Here is a 16,182-nt window from a genome sequence, read left to right as displayed (position 1 = left end):
CTAAATAAAGAGTGCCAGCCAAAAATGCACAGTTACAATATGTCAACAAGAAAGAAACAAAGGAGCCAAGGAAATAATAGGATATCTTTATTGTGAACTCTATCAAGAGAAAAGCAGAATAAATCCACAGATTAGAAAAATCAAAAAAAGCACAGCGATGTGTGCAAAATGGCCAATCCATGTCCCAAGTCATGGACATAAGGACAATCCACCCCATACTGAAAATACGGGTTCCCAGGAAAGAGACAAGAATAGTAAAAAATACTCAATAAGTACAAAAAACTCTTATATCAATGTAACAGAGGCAATATAGCACGAAAAGAGAATTACTAAGCATTGCAGAAAATGGCCAGCAATACAGTGCCTTGAAAAAGTATTCAGACCCCATGAACTTTTCCACATTTTTTCATGTTGCACCCACAAACCTAAATGTATTATATTCGGATTTTATTTGATATTAACACTAAGTAGCAAGTATTTGTGAAGTGTAAAGGAAATGATACATGGGTCTCAAAATATTTTAAAAATAATATCTCTAGTAACTGTGATATATGAGAAATAGGATTATAACATAAAAGATAAAAGTAATGATTTTTTAAATATATGGAAACCCTAGAATTACATTGGTAATGGGAGGAGCTGGTATTTTATAGTATGTTAAGTCTTTTAATGAATGCTTGGCATATTATTATATCTCTTGTATGTGGATAAAAAAAATGTATTATGAAATAAAAAAAACAGAACTAAAAGCCGCCATAAAGTTCTCTGCCGTTCCTCTGGATTCTAAACTGCCACCCATGATGCCCACATCAGTGTATAGGGCAGAGCAGGGCCATGAGCCGCTGCCTGGCTGGTGCCACCGTCACCTCTGACCTCAGCTGCACGCGACCAACTGCCGTTTACTTTCATCTGTCGGCTGAAGCGATCGGACTGAAGTCTACAGACAGGAAGATATTTTTTAAGAATGGCGTCTACTGGACACGGACAAGAGAGCGAGGAGAAGAATAGAGAAGCAAAGAGGAAGAGAGAAGAGGATAGTGATACCCCTGGATTAAATAAGATCATGAAGAAGAGGGGAAAGGCCAAAGACCATGGATTGGAGGATGAAGAGCCAACACCTGGATGCAGCAGTGACCCCGGAACATCCAGCCCCTACCCCAGCCTTAACATGAGCAACTTTACCATCCATGATATCTTGGGTAGGGGCAGCTTTGGCAAAGTAAGTTTTTATATATATTTCTTTACCCATATTTGCTATTTTATCTCCATTCGTTATCTTCTGTAGGTTTTCGTTATCTTCTGTAGGTTTTCTTCCCTACAGCGGCTACAAATATATGTTTTTCTGAATATCATTTCTTGTCATGTGTGGCCGTTGAGGGACGTAAGATGCTGCGCTTCCAGCCTATTGGGATATGTGTATAGGGCTAGGGCTACACTTCCATGTGACTGCCCTCTGCAGAGATCTTGACACCTTGACTTGGGGTCTGTTATGCTGATGCGCGCGATCACACAGCTATCCCACACACTGACATGCTGATCTGCACAACCCAGTGTGTCGTATGATGCTTCGAGCATCCCGCCCACAGGTACTGACAGGACTCACAGTTGGGGTGCCCGTAAGGACGTATTCGTACACGCCTACATAGGGCCCGATCTCGCACATGCGCGAGGTCCAGATGCCCTGTAGGCTTGATCCGGAAACACTCTCTCTCCTCCGCTGTCACGTGGCCAACCTCGGAGCGCATGCGCCGGAGCAATATGGCAACCATATCGAACGGAGCTCACTACAGCCGGGACAAATCTGGGTAATTACACTTCGGGACATAAATATAAGACTGGGACAGCTGCCTAAACACCCCACCTTTCCCCTGATCAAGCCACAGTGGTAGCGGCGATACACCTTTAGCCTACAGGTCTTATTTAAGGAGCCTATAAGGCTGGTATTGGGGGAATCATCTCCCTCCTATCTCCTGTTGGTAAATTGTGCATTTTGTCTATGATGAATACCGATAGCACTTTTTCTATTAAAGAAAAAGAAAAAGCTTTTGACTAAATATTGCTTGCACTAACTATCAGTGCCTTAAATAGGAGAGGTGCTCATTTATTTATTTATCTGGACCTATGTGGGTTTACACAAATATATTGGGTGTGTTTATTGGTGGTGCATACATTGTCTTGAGGTCTTGACCACTATTATATTTCAATGTGGTACACTGTTGGATTTAAGCTTTGTGCTTTTTAAATGTTTTTAATTTTTGCATGTCTGTCCGGTCTTCATGAATAATAAAGTCATGTTGGTATATATTTAGTGCTCCCTGTCTTTCCATACATACCTTCTTTCCTTGTTGTGCGTTAGAAGGATTAAACTGAGCAACCCCTAAAGCCGGCTCAAATGGATACCGAAATAAAAAAGCAACTGACACTTAAAATAATTGGAGGAAAAGTGAGGTAGTGATAATCAGTAGCGACCGTTCATTCAGTTTACCACCGATAGCAGCTTGAACTGTTTTACATAAATCTCAGTGGTTTTTGTTTAGAATTATATACCTATGGTCAGCTGTATACACTAATGACGGGTGTATTTTTCCACTTGCTGCTTTTAGTTTTATTTTATCTCCTACTTTTGCGTGAGCGAGGGTACATTATTACTATATAGATTATTTCACATATTGTTTCATCTGATCATCATAGTTAGATGTAGTGCTGCTATAAATGGGTTTCCTGATTCATCGAAAGGCTGAGTGGGGGGACATGGTTTATTTTCATGTCATGGTTTACGGTATATATGCTGCTATCAGGATACAATATATACTTTGACCTCCATGTTTCAGTAAACTTTAAATCAGCTGCACATTGATATAAAACCAATAGTGACCAAACCAGCTCAATGTGCCAACCAGTGTATGTTCTATTTGTTCCCATATGGTGATGTTGGAATACCCCTTTAAGACCTCTCCATAGAGCAGTCATTGGGTAGACAGTGCATTATGCAGATAGCTTAGCTTTGCTCTGCTATAAGGTCCAGGTTACTAGCAGACTCACAAACCACTCAGTCCATGTGTTTCTTATGCAGTAGATAGCCCAGCTGTTTTCCACCTCCCATACACATTTTCTAAGCATTCCCTATTTCTTTCCTTAGGTGGTCCTGACATCAATCCCCAGCCGAAAGATCTATATGGCTGTAAAGATGATCAAGAAAAAGAAGGTCAATGAAAACATCATTATGAGAGAGCGGCGGATACTCCTGGCCGCCAGAGACTGCCCATTCCTTTGTCACTTCTATGCCGCACAGCAGTCTCGTAAGCGCGCGTATTTCATCACGGAGTATCTGTCCGGTGGCAGCCTCGAGGCTTTGATTGAGATGTGCGGCTACTTGAACATCGACAACGTAAGGTGAGAAAGAGGAAACTATACCAAAAAGAGAGAAGAGGGGTGGAAATAAAAGCGAGGTTGGGATGTAGCTGGGAGAGGGCTGGCAGGACATGTAACCCAGGTGGGAAGAAGGTGCCAGCGATGACATTGATACTACACTCTGTTCTCTCCATCAGATTCTACACAGCAGAGATTGTATGTGGCCTCCAGTTCCTCCATGGACACAACATCGTCCACCGGTAAGCAGAACGTTCCTCCCTCTCTGTTTCCTTTACATTCTATAAATATTGCCCCCCACTTTCCAGGGCCCCTGTCTGTCTATTCTACCTGATCTTGCAGTGACCCATTTTCTATATCCTGTATCACTGGGCAGATTTCTTATTCTATTGTCTTATTTCATTGCAGAGATATTAAGCCAGAAAACATCATGTTGGATGCAGATGGCCACATCCGTATAATCGACCTGGGGCTCGCCCAAGATGGCGTCACCTCCTCCAATAACATCACTGGAGTGACGGGCACTTTCCATTTCATGGCCCCTGAGGTGCTTCGCGAAAAAGGATATGGCACAGCAGTGGATTGGTGGAGCCTGGGGATTGTGGTATCCGAGATGGCTACTGGACGCTCCCCATTTTACACCGGCTCCGACAGCAAAATGGCTCACAGAGCTATGACCAAAGGAAAGCCTGAAATTCCATCTTGGCTTGATGCTGACTTGAAAGATCTCATCAAGAAGCTGCTGTGCAAAAATCCTCAGAAGCGATTGGGTGTGTGCGGGAACATCAGAGAGCATCCATTCTTTACCACCATCGGCTGGGAGGATCTGGAGAAAAGGAGAGCACAGCCACCATTCATACCATTCAGGCCAGTTCTGGAGAACCATCTTATGCAGTGGCCGGAGGAAAAGAAAGCCTTTAACCCCGTGGCCGGCTTTAATTACGTGTCACCAAGCTGGGCCCGGTAAGATAATTCTTCTCTAAAGATAAATCCCATCAAATGCTCTTCTCACCTTGTGGCCATTATCACCATCCTTGTCTTCTCCCACTGTTTCTGCCAATGACCATGTCTTTGTTATTCTTAGGTGGATGAGAATATCTGGCTTGTGAAAGAATCCAAGACCATCTGGTGAGTTACCGCTGTACACACAGGACACTTATCATTATATTTGTACATTATATCTGATGTTACACAGGGGAATGGTTCATTATAATGACCATTCCTCTAAGATAACAGAAGATCCAGGAGATATAAGTTGTTGAAATGTCTTTCTCTTATGTCTTGCAGGATAGCCCGTGCCAACTGCTCAGAACTTCTTGCCTCCTGACCCGTACCTCGTCTCTGCTGCTGTTTGTCACCTCGGCTGCCTGAAAACATCATCTCTCTCTATAACATCTTCATGCTGGACCATTGCCATCGTGTCGCTGCACCAGGCCCTTGACTTGGCATCCTCCAATCCTGGGCTGGCATTTGCCATCACTCCAGCCCGAAGATCTTCTGTGCCTCTGGGAGTGGCCTGTGCTTAGTGTCCATCTGGTGAGTTCAGGAACAGTAGTGTAATATAGGCTATTATCCCTGAACTCACCTAAGCACAGGCGTGGTAAGTATTTCACATCCACATCACTCACACTACATGATAGTTATAGATCCCACACTACATGATAGTTATAGACCCCACACTACATGATAGTTATAGACCCCACACTACATGACAGTTATAGGCCCCACACTACACGATAGTTCTAGGTCCCCACTACATGATAGGTATAGGCACCCGCACAGACAGACATAGCACGTAGATAGAGATTTCGGCTTTTGATCCTGGGATTTAATCTGATCGCCACATTTGGGGTCAGGAAGGAATTTTTCCCCCTAATATGAGGATAATTGGCCCATTCCTCATGGGGGGGGTTTTCGCCTTCCTCTGGATCTACACGGCCTTAAATAGGTTTAGTAATATATCAATAAGTAAGAATCACACAAAAGTAGTGCAAAAAAAAAGTTTTAAATGACACAAAAAAAAAATTTTTTAGTCTAAATATATAACAATTACCGGTAATTAAAATATTTATAAGAAAAATCTCACTTTCACTACTTACAGGTTAGGTATGAGCCTTTGATCCTGGGATTTATCACGATCGCCATATGTGGGGTCAGGAAGGAATTTTTCCCCCGTGATGAGAACAATTGGCACATTTCTCACATGGGGTTTTCGCCTTCCTCTGGATCAACACGGCCTACAAATAGGTCTAGTAAAATAAAATAAATAAGTAGGTTCTCATATTTATAATGAAAAAATCTATGAAAAAAAAAATATATTTTTTGGCTTAAAAAAATAGTTTACCTAAATATATAAATATATTAGTCCAAAAATAGAAAATAATTAAATATTTAAATAAAAAAAATTGTATCACACATGAGCTATGATAGTTGTAAAAGTAATTCACATATGGTTAATTATAAATACATATATATATATAAATATTTTAAAATATAGGCAGGTTTACAGATAAGTCATGGCTGACACACATAACTTATGCAGTAGCTCAGTACAAAAATATGAAAAAGTTAAATAGTTTAATAAATGTTTCAGAAATGTATTTAATTCCACAGGTTTGGTATCAGCCTTTGATCCTGGGATTTATTCTGACCGCCATTTTTTATTTGGGGTCAGGAAGGAATTTTCCCCCCTGATATGAGGACAATTGGCTTATTCCTCACAGGGGGTTTTCGCCTTCCTCTGGATCAACACGGCCCATAAATAGGATTAGTCTGATAGATGAAAAATGTACACATATACATAAACGTAAAATATATAATATCCCCGTCTATAAATAAAATCTTTCTTTTACCCCCTACATCGTTGTTCTTGTCTTTATTTCATTGGACGTCCATGTAGTGAATGTGGGTTTAGCCCATGAGTCTTTATTCTCCAGCACTATGGATCTTGATGGGGTCGTCTAGTGTCATGTAAGGTTTCTCCATATGGGTCAGAGGTAAAGCCCCAATGTGCTGTGAAGAAAAACCAAATTGGTCCCTTCTGCACAAACCTCGTGCAGTAAGCGAGTACCCTGCAGCAAGTGCTGAATTTCCCTACAGCGCCTCCAAAGATGAAATGAAGTATTGCACGTGGTGGTCTGTAATCACTGGGCTGTCCATGGAAATCATGGATATGTTGAGTCCTCCAGAGCAGGAGACGCTGCTTGTTGGTCGTTTCCTTTCTGATTAATAGATGAGAATACAAAACGGGGTCCCTTCTATTTCCTCAGATTCCCATAAAATGGCATTTGGATATTGGGTTTTCTACACTGTTCAAGAACATTAAAGGTTCCGGTGCAACTTCAGTCACTGCTTAGTATAGAGTGAGCAGTAGCTGTAACCGCACCCTGGCACTGACTGACAGCCGGCTCAGCCGTGCATCTGTAGCACCCTGAGGATTCGGCTGCTACAGGGGTATTGCACTTCAACCCAGAGGTGTGATATTCCACTCCCGGGTAAGGATGGAGTGTGGAACTGAGCTCGGTAGGCTGCATGCACTACATACATCCCATTTCCGAGGAACAGGCCGACGGTACTCGCACTTAGAAATGTGCAGGTACGACCGAGTCTGTTCCTGGCTGGAGTGGGAGGGGGGTGGTACATCCCAAGTAGTGTAGGGGCAGATAGGGGGAGCAGCCTGGGTAAAGATAGGAGCTCATTGGGTGCTGGTCACCTGAGCTCACACATAGAGGGTGTATATAAGGTGGGCACCATCAAAGAACAGGGTCAGTCTGTCAGAGTGGAGTCAGTCAGTCTGTCAGAGTAAGAAGCAGAGGAGCAGAGCAGAGAAGCCTGAGCCAGAGTGAGAGAGGAGAAGAAAGAAAGACCCAGAGGGGGAAACAGAAAAGAAACTCTGAGAACCCAAAGTCCATCAGCGGGTGAAGAGTTGGCATCAGGGTACCGGAACCCAAGCTGGTGGGGGCAAAAACACACCCCAGCCAGAGACCGGAGGCCGTGGGCAGCGTCTGCCACGGCCACCCACCACATCCACCACGAAGGCATACCACGTGGAGGGTCAGGGAACCCAAGGCCAAGGGTCTCCCAACAGAAGGCCCGAGGGAGCTGGACCTGGGTGGATCAATAGTGGGGACGGCCAGAGAAAGGACAGAAGGAGAGCTCAGGGTCACGCTCCGGACTCGCTTGGGGGTTGGCTGGATCCAGGACCTGGTGGATGCAGCACGGCTCGGGAGGTCACTTGGAGCTGGAGTGACCGGAACATCAGCAGTGAGTAAATACCCTAAACTGCATAACCCGACTCTGTCTTCATTAAACACCTATGCTGCTGACGCGCCCCCTGGGACATATTCCTTTTTGAGGGGAATACCCGGCACCGGATCAGATGGGGGGGGTTGTAGTCTCCGAGCGGCTGTGACCCGGTCCCGTGCCCAGGGCGTCAAGCTCAGTGTGATGTGGCAGTTCTACAGATGTTACTAAAGTTCTTTTGTGTCGACTACGCCACCCGTTGTGATGCGGTCACTGTGGCCGCCGCTGCAGCAGGGTCCGCTGAGGCTGATGGTGGGTGCGCAGCTTGGTGGGATAACCCCCAACGGGAGGGGTATAGCCTCAGGGAGGACAGGTGCAGAGGATGGGGGTTGTGGTGGTGCAGTGCAGACGGCAATGAAGACAGAGTCGGGTAGTGCAGTTAAGGGTGTTTACTTACTGCAGATGTTGTACTGGTCACTCCAGCTGCTAGTGACCACCCGAGCCGTGCTGCGTCCACCAGGTCCTGGATCCAACCAACCCCCAAACAAGTCCGGAGCGTGGCCCTGAGCTCTCCCTCTGTCCTTTCTTCAGCCGTCCCCACCAGTGATCCACCTAGGTCCAGCTCCCTCGGGCCTTCTGTTGGGACACCCTTGGCCCTGGGTTCCCTGACCCTTCATGTGGTGTGCCTTCGGGGTGGATGTGATGGGTGACCGTGGCAGACGCTGCCCACGGTCTCCGGTCTCTGGCTGGGGTGTGTTTTCAGCCCCCACCAGTTTGGGTTCCGGTACCCTTTTGCTGACTCCTCACCCGGTGCTCTACTTTGGGTTCTTGGGTCCCTTCAGTCTTCCCCCTCTGGGTCTTTCTCTGCTCCACTCTCTCTCTCCAGGGCTGCTGTTTCCTTCTCTCTGCTGATTTGTTCTCTGCATCAGACAGGCTCCTCTCCAACTGACTTGTTCTCTACAACTGACCCTGATTCTAGTTGGTGCCCACCTTATATATCCCTCTATGTGTGAGCTCAGGTGACCAGCACCCAATGAGCTCCTATCACTACCCAGATTGCTCCCCCTATCTGCCCCTACACTACATGGGATGTTCCACCCCCCTCCCACTCCAGCCAGGAACAGACTCGGTCGTACCTGCACATTTCTAAGTGGGAGTACCGTTGGTCTGTTCCTCGGAAATGGGATGTATGTAGTGCATGCAGCCTACCGAGCTCAGTTCCACACTCCATCCTTACCCGGGAGTGGAATACCACACCTCTGGGTTGAGGTGCAATACTCCTGTAGCAGCCGAATCCTCAGGGTGCTACATTCCCGCCTGGTAAATCACAGCACGTCCTCGGGCTGTAAGACATAAACACCAAAACATACAAAATTTTCATATAAACATAATAAAACATATAAAACATTATATATATAAAACTTTTCATATAAACATTCTCGTCGTCTCTGGTTTCAGGTTCCTCCTCCGGACACTGTGCAACGTGTGTCCGGGAAAAGTGCGACAGCCTCTTAGAAAAACTGGTTTTCTATAAAACCGGTAGGGGGCGCTTTAGGACGCGCAACTATTTACAGGGATATGGCCGCTCTCAGTCCTCGGCCAGTTAAGGAGGGGAAGGGAATGGCTGCTCACAGTCCTCAGCCTGTAGGATGAAGGGGTTAACGGGTAAACAGTTCACTGGTCCCAACGGGGACTATTTTAGCAGCAACGGTTCACTGTGCCCCGACGGGCAACTATATACAGTCTCTACTCCCGTCCTCAACGACGGCTCCCTCCTGCTTTTTCTTGGCGATACGGTGTTGCTTCAGACCCGTCCGGGTCCTCTGGCTCCTCCTCCCCGTACCGCAACTCCTCCTCCGTCAAGCGGTGTACGTGGAGGGCATAAGGTCCTTTGGCACACTTGTGCCGGGTGAAAGTGACCTCGTCTCCTACGTAGAGGTCACGGCCTTTGTGACCTTCCGGCAGGTGGGACTCGACGTCTCTGCGGGTCACAAAAACATCACCGCGGTTGTTACGGTCCCGAATAAAGCCCCACCCATGCTGCGGGTTGAACTTTATCACCGTCCCGATGGTGCGGGGACAGTGCGCTGCACGGGGGTTCCTCCTAGTCCGGCTCTTCTGCTCCGCGCTCCGGATTTGGGCCTGTTGTTCTCTGACCCGCCTCTCCTCCCGTTCTCTCGCAAACTCTGCTAGCTGCTGACGACAACACTCAGTACGCTCAGCGGCGACTGCCCGAGTTTCTCCGGTGAACCCCATCAAATCTCCCGTGGGGTCCCACTCGAATTGGGCTTCTTCTAAAGGAGGCGAGACCCGAGTCACGGGCTTCGGAGCCGGGATCAGGGGCTCACACAAGGGCCCTAGTCTTTGTTGCCGCTCCAGCTCATGGTATCCTTCGGGCCAGATGAAGGGCCGCCCGTCCGGCCATGTGAGCTGGCTGAACAAGTCCTCCCCCAGGTGTGGCACCCTTGGTTTTACGGGCGCGGGCGCGGTGGTGGTGGCGCCCGGGTTGCCCAGGCCTTGCGGCCAGGCCTGGGGCACCTGGAAGGTGAAGGGCACCATTAATACGGCGGCGCCCTGGGCTACCTGGCCTTGCGGCCAGGCCGGAGGCTCCGCGGAGGTAGGGGGCGCTGTTGGTGATGCGGCGCCCGGGGGTACTAGGCCTTGCGACCAGGCTGGTGGTATTTCCTGCTTTGTCACGCTCCGGGTCGAGGCGCGTGACGTCACAGGGGTCGCTGCGGCGGCTTCCGGTCGGGGCCTAGTCCATAGCGGTGACATGGCGGCTACGGGCACAGCAGGGGGACTTTCGGGCTCTGCGACGGGGAGCTGGGGCAGGTAAGCGGTGTCACGGCTTGGGGTATAGGCGTCCCCTTTACCTGCCTCCATGCGTTCGGCTCCCTTCTCGGCGCCGTCTCCGGCCTTGGGTCCTCCCGCGCCATCCTCAGAGGCGGTCTGCTTCCTCTTCCAGGGTAGCGTGCTCCGTTGACTGGTCTCAGCTTGCTGGGTCATCTCCCGGCTCCACTCCGCCAGTATCTCGCGCTGCACCCGGGCCATCCTCCTTGCGAGGCTCTCCAAGGCAGTTTGTGCACACTCCCGGTCTCGGGGGAGCTGCGCTAAGATCTCCGCTAGACCTAGCGGGGTTGTGGACTCTAGCAGGCTCCTGACCATCGGGTCGGTGCTGCTCTGCTCTTCTTCCGGCAGGCTCCTGGCCAGCGGGCCGGTGCTGTTCTGCTTTCTCTCCATCTCCGGGTAAGCTCCTCCGCTACTCCTCGTTAGACCTCTTGCCTCCGGGTGCGCTCGCTCCAGACTGTTCCAAGCGGCACCCATCTTTTCTCTTCTCTTTCGTCTCCTCCCACTTCGAGGGCGGTCCCGGGGTAACTCGGTGACTGTCAGCTCCAGGGGTAGTTCTTTCACGCTGACAGACACCTCTAGCATCACAGTCTCTGTTGGTGGGGGCGGTTTCCACTTTTGGTGCCATTCTCTGTCCTGGCCCACGATGGGAGGTGGCCTCTTGCCCTCCTTTGGCACGCCCATAATGGCGTCCGCTGCTCTTCCAAGGCGGGAAATCTGCGGTTTTGGCGGGAAGCGTCGCCCAGTGGCGGGAAACTCTGCAGATGGCGGGAACAAGCTGGAAATGGCGAACAATCGGCGGGAAACGACTGGTGATGGAGTCCGATGGCGTGGACCCTCCGGAACCGGCGGGAGACTTCTTTCTGAGGTAAACTTGCACTTTTCTTCAGGCACGCAGTACCCGGGTGTTGCGGGCACGTAATCCTGCCGACTACGCCAAAGTTGACGCGCCCCCTGGGACATATTCCTTTTTGAGGGGAATACCCGGCACCGGATCAGATGGGGGGGGTTGTAGTCTCCGAGCGGCTGTGACCCGGTCCCGTGCCCAGGGCGTCAAGCTCAGTGTGATGTGGCAGTTCTACAGATGTTACTAAAGTTCTTTTGTGTCGACTACGCCACCCGTTGTGATGCGGTCACTGTGGCCGCCGCTGCAGCAGGGTCCGCTGAGGCTGATGGTGGGTGCGCAGCTTGGTGGGATAACCCCCAACGGGAGGGGTATAGCCTCAGGGAGGACAGGTGCAGAGGATGGGGGTTGTGGTGGTGCAGTGCAGACGGCAATGAAGACAGAGTCGGGTAGTGCAGTTAAGGGTGTTTACTTACTGCAGATGTTGTACTGGTCACTCCAGCTGCTAGTGACCACCCGAGCCGTGCTGCGTCCACCAGGTCCTGGATCCAACCAACCCCCAAACAAGTCCGGAGCGTGGCCCTGAGCTCTCCCTCTGTCCTTTCTTCAGCCGTCCCCACCAGTGATCCACCTAGGTCCAGCTCCCTCGGGCCTTCTGTTGGGACACCCTTGGCCCTGGGTTCCCTGACCCTTCATGTGGTGTGCCTTCGGGGTGGATGTGATGGGTGACCGTGGCAGACGCTGCCCACGGTCTCCGGTCTCTGGCTGGGGTGTGTTTTCAGCCCCCACCAGTTTGGGTTCCGGTACCCTTTTGCTGACTCCTCACCCGGTGCTCTACTTTGGGTTCTTGGGTCCCTTCAGTCTTCCCCCTCTGGGTCTTTCTCTGCTCCACTCTCTCTCTCCAGGGCTGCTGTTTCCTTCTCTCTGCTGATTTGTTCTCTGCATCAGACAGGCTCCTCTCCAACTGACTTGTTCTCTACAACTGACCCTGATTCTAGTTGGTGCCCACCTTATATATCCCTCTATGTGTGAGCTCAGGTGACCAGCACCCAATGAGCTCCTATCACTACCCAGATTGCTCCCCCTATCTGCCCCTACACTACATGGGATGTTCCACCCCCCTCCCACTCCAGCCAGGAACAGACTCGGTCGTACCTGCACATTTCTAAGTGGGAGTACCGTTGGTCTGTTCCTCGGAAATGGGATGTATGTAGTGCATGCAGCCTACCGAGCTCAGTTCCACACTCCATCCTTACCCGGGAGTGGAATACCACACCTCTGGGTTGAGGTGCAATACTCCTGTAGCAACCGAATCCTCAGGGTGCTACACTGCACCACCACAACCCCCATCCTCTGCACCTGACCCCCTGAGGCTATACCCCACCCGTTGGGGGTTATACCATCAATAGCTGCACCAACACCATCAGCCTCAGCGGACCCTGCTGCAGCGGCGGCCATAGTGACCGCAATACAACGGGTGGCGTAGTCGACATTAAGAACTTAATAACATCTGTAGGACTGCCACATACAACTGAGTTTGACACCCTGGGCACGGACCGGGTCACAGCCACTCGGAAGACTACAACTCCCATCTGATCCGGCTCCGGATATTCCCCCTAAAGAATATGGCCCAGGGGGCGCGTCACATCAGTACAGATCCGGCTGTCAGTCAGTGCAGATGCGCGGTTACAGGAGCATCGGTAGGCTCTTAGATCCAGGGCCAGGATGACGAGTGCACTGCCCCGAATTTCTAGTTAGCTTTTTCTTTTTTTTTTAATTAGAATAAACTTTTGTACAGGCACTCACACATACAGGGTTTGCCTGACACAGCCTCTTGTCATCTTGTAGATCCTCCACCTGCACCCTGGTCCTCCTTTTCGGCGCCAACTACAGAAGAGGATTTATCCATTCATGTGCAAAGTGACTGCACAGCATTGTGAGGAGGTAGAGGAAGGAGGCGGGTGGGCTAAGGCTGTAGGGGGCAACAAGACAGCCAGCCCAGAGGAGAGGGGAGACAAATGCAGCCCTTTCCCATCTGTGGCTGCTGTTCACACACAGGAGCTTCCTCCCTCTGCTGTAATGCCATTACCAGCTCAGTATTAGGGCCGGCTGTCAGTCATTGTCAGGGGTGCGGTTACAGCCGCCGTTCTCTATACACAGAATGGTGATTGAATGAAATACTGATAAAAAAATCACTCATGTCTGAACGAGCCCCTTACAGTATGTGCACATGTTAAGTATTTCTGCATCATTCCTGCATCTCTTGGCAGGAAAACACAGCCTCAAAAACGTTGCATTTTTGCCACAATTTTGCCACGTTTTAACTGCATTTTTTCAGTGCAAAAACGCAGGCAAAATCGCACAGAGAATTGACATGCTGCAGATTATTTTTTACACCAAATCAGCAAGTCAAAAATATTCCCACAATCAGGAACCAGCAGCGCTTTGGACACAGAGTATTTTCGCTGCGTTTAAAACGCTGCGTTCTGATCACACAGGTAAATCCACATGTGTTCATTGAACACCTGCGAAGTTACTACACCCTATACATTCTATTGTGAAAATTAGTCTCTGCAACAGAAATTGACATCCCGCGGCTCATAAATCCATGCCACTGGTGAGTTTACGCTGCATCAAATAGAAGCACATTGGGCATGGGATTTCTATAAATCCCATCCATTGTGCTTCTAATGTACAATGCAGCGTTTTGGATGCTGCACAGTTGAGCTGTGTCCAAAATGCTCCAAATACTGATCGTGGGCACGAACCCTTCATGTATTTACAGCTGCCATTAAAAGACAGTCCCTGATAGTGGTTTACCATTGGGATTGCCCAAGCAAGGTTTTATAATCACATCGCCCCACTTGCCCTATCATCACACACAGTCTCCTCATACACTCACTGCAGTATAACCACCCCTGCTGTAACATAATTGCATATGCCACAGGTATTATTCATTATCTGTACTCATAGACATATACATCTTGCAGTAATATATCCCCTATGTAGTATAATAATCACCCCCACAGGCTTATATACACAGATACACCCCCGTAGTATTATTGCCCCGTTATATAATCACAACGCTTGCACTAATATCACTCCTCACAGTATTTTTACATATATCTCTTGTAGAATAGTAAATCCCCCTCTTATTGGAGTATACAGACAGCGGGTGAAATAACTATTGAACACAGAAAAACCAATGGGGACAAATGACCTGGGAGGGATATATACATAAATCAAATACAAAAGGGGAGAACCCCAACAGGTATCCCTCCCTAACAGGCCATAAAAGGTAACTTTTAATTAGTATAAGATTGAATAAGGGTATGGAAAGCGAAACTTTAAAAACCACATGCCTCCGGTTTGCTATTATATTTCATGTGCAATGAGCCATTGCTTCTATTGATCAGGTGATAGCACCCCGGGGTGCCATCATTCACAGGCAAAACAGGGCAATTCAATTTAAAATAGCAAGTCCCCCCAACGCGTTTCACCGTTTACTTGGCGTCATCAGGGGCAGGGACACAAACAATAATGGCCGCCGGCCGTCACCCCCCCCATACATAGCTTATGTAGGTGTAGACCCACCAATAAGATACTGAGTGATATATCTGCAATTACCAGTCCTGTTGATCGACAGTCCATGCCAATCCTAAAGCTGCTACGTATCACTATCATCCGTCACACACAAGCATCGTATTAGCAATGTTACTATGGAAATAACTTACCAATCCCAAAAGCTTTCGGTGCTACACAGCCCAATGACGAGTCCACTCGTCACCCAAAACCTCACCATGACGTCTGACACTTTGATAGGGCAACATTCACCGCAGTACAAGCCAATCCTAGGGCTGTGACATACCGCTATTAGCCAATCACGAACAAGTACCGCCTCACGGACCGTTGTCATAGTAATGAACTACCAATCAGGTCAGTCTGCATCGCCGCATGGACCACTAGGAGCTGCGCTCGTCAGCCATCACGGCATAATGATGCGGAATAATGTGATACGGCAATTTCCTCTGTGAATACTCCGCCCCCCTGTGGACTCTCGGAGTTCCTACACGCTTGTCATTATGATGCAACGCATTGTGATTGGATGAGAGCTCAGCCGAATCGCTGTATCTGAAACGACATAGAGCTATGCCACCGCCTATTTACACATTGCCGCGGCATCGAATGTATCATTGTACTTACATTCAATAGGAAACTTATCAGAACCGCCTGCGTTTAGCTTTGTATTATGAATTTAATGTTTATATTGTTATCTATAATAAATATGCTTAAGATTAAATGTTCAGCATCACGTAACCTATTTCTATCTTAGCTGTACTACATAATAAGCAAGACTTTTGGATGCACATACAGTGCCTACAAGTAGTATTCAACCCCCTGCAGATTTAGCTGGTTTGATAAGATGCAAATAAGTTAGAGCCTTCAAACTGCAAACGAGAGTAGGTTTTATGAACAGAAGCATAAATCTTACAAACCAAAAAGTTATGTTGCTCAGTTGAATTTTATTAAATTTTAAACATAAAAGTGTGGGTCAATTATTATACAACCCCTATGTTTAATATTTTGTGGAATAACCCTTGTTTGCAATTACAGCTAATAATCGTCTTTTATAAGACCTGATCAGGCCGGCACAGGTCTGTGGAGTTATCTTGGCCCACTCCTCCATGCAGATCTTCTCCAAGTTATCTAGGTTCTTTGGGTGTCTCATGTGGACTTTATTCTTGAGCTCCTTCCACAAGTTTTCAATTGGGTTAAGGTCAGGAGACTGACTAGGCCACTCCAACACCTTGACTTTTTCCCTATTGAACCAGGCCTTGGTTTTCTTGGCTGTGTGCTTTGGGTCGTTGTCTTGTTGGAAG

This window comes from Phyllobates terribilis, unplaced genomic scaffold, assembly GCF_046119375.1.
Source record: "Phyllobates terribilis strain yellow unplaced genomic scaffold, ASM4611937v1 Scaffold_3__8_contigs__length_932513732, whole genome shotgun sequence".
NCBI classification, from domain to species: Eukaryota; Metazoa; Chordata; class Amphibia; order Anura; family Dendrobatidae; genus Phyllobates; species Phyllobates terribilis.
The sequence above is the reverse complement of the archived record's forward strand: the minus strand, read 5'-3'. Positions refer to the sequence as shown.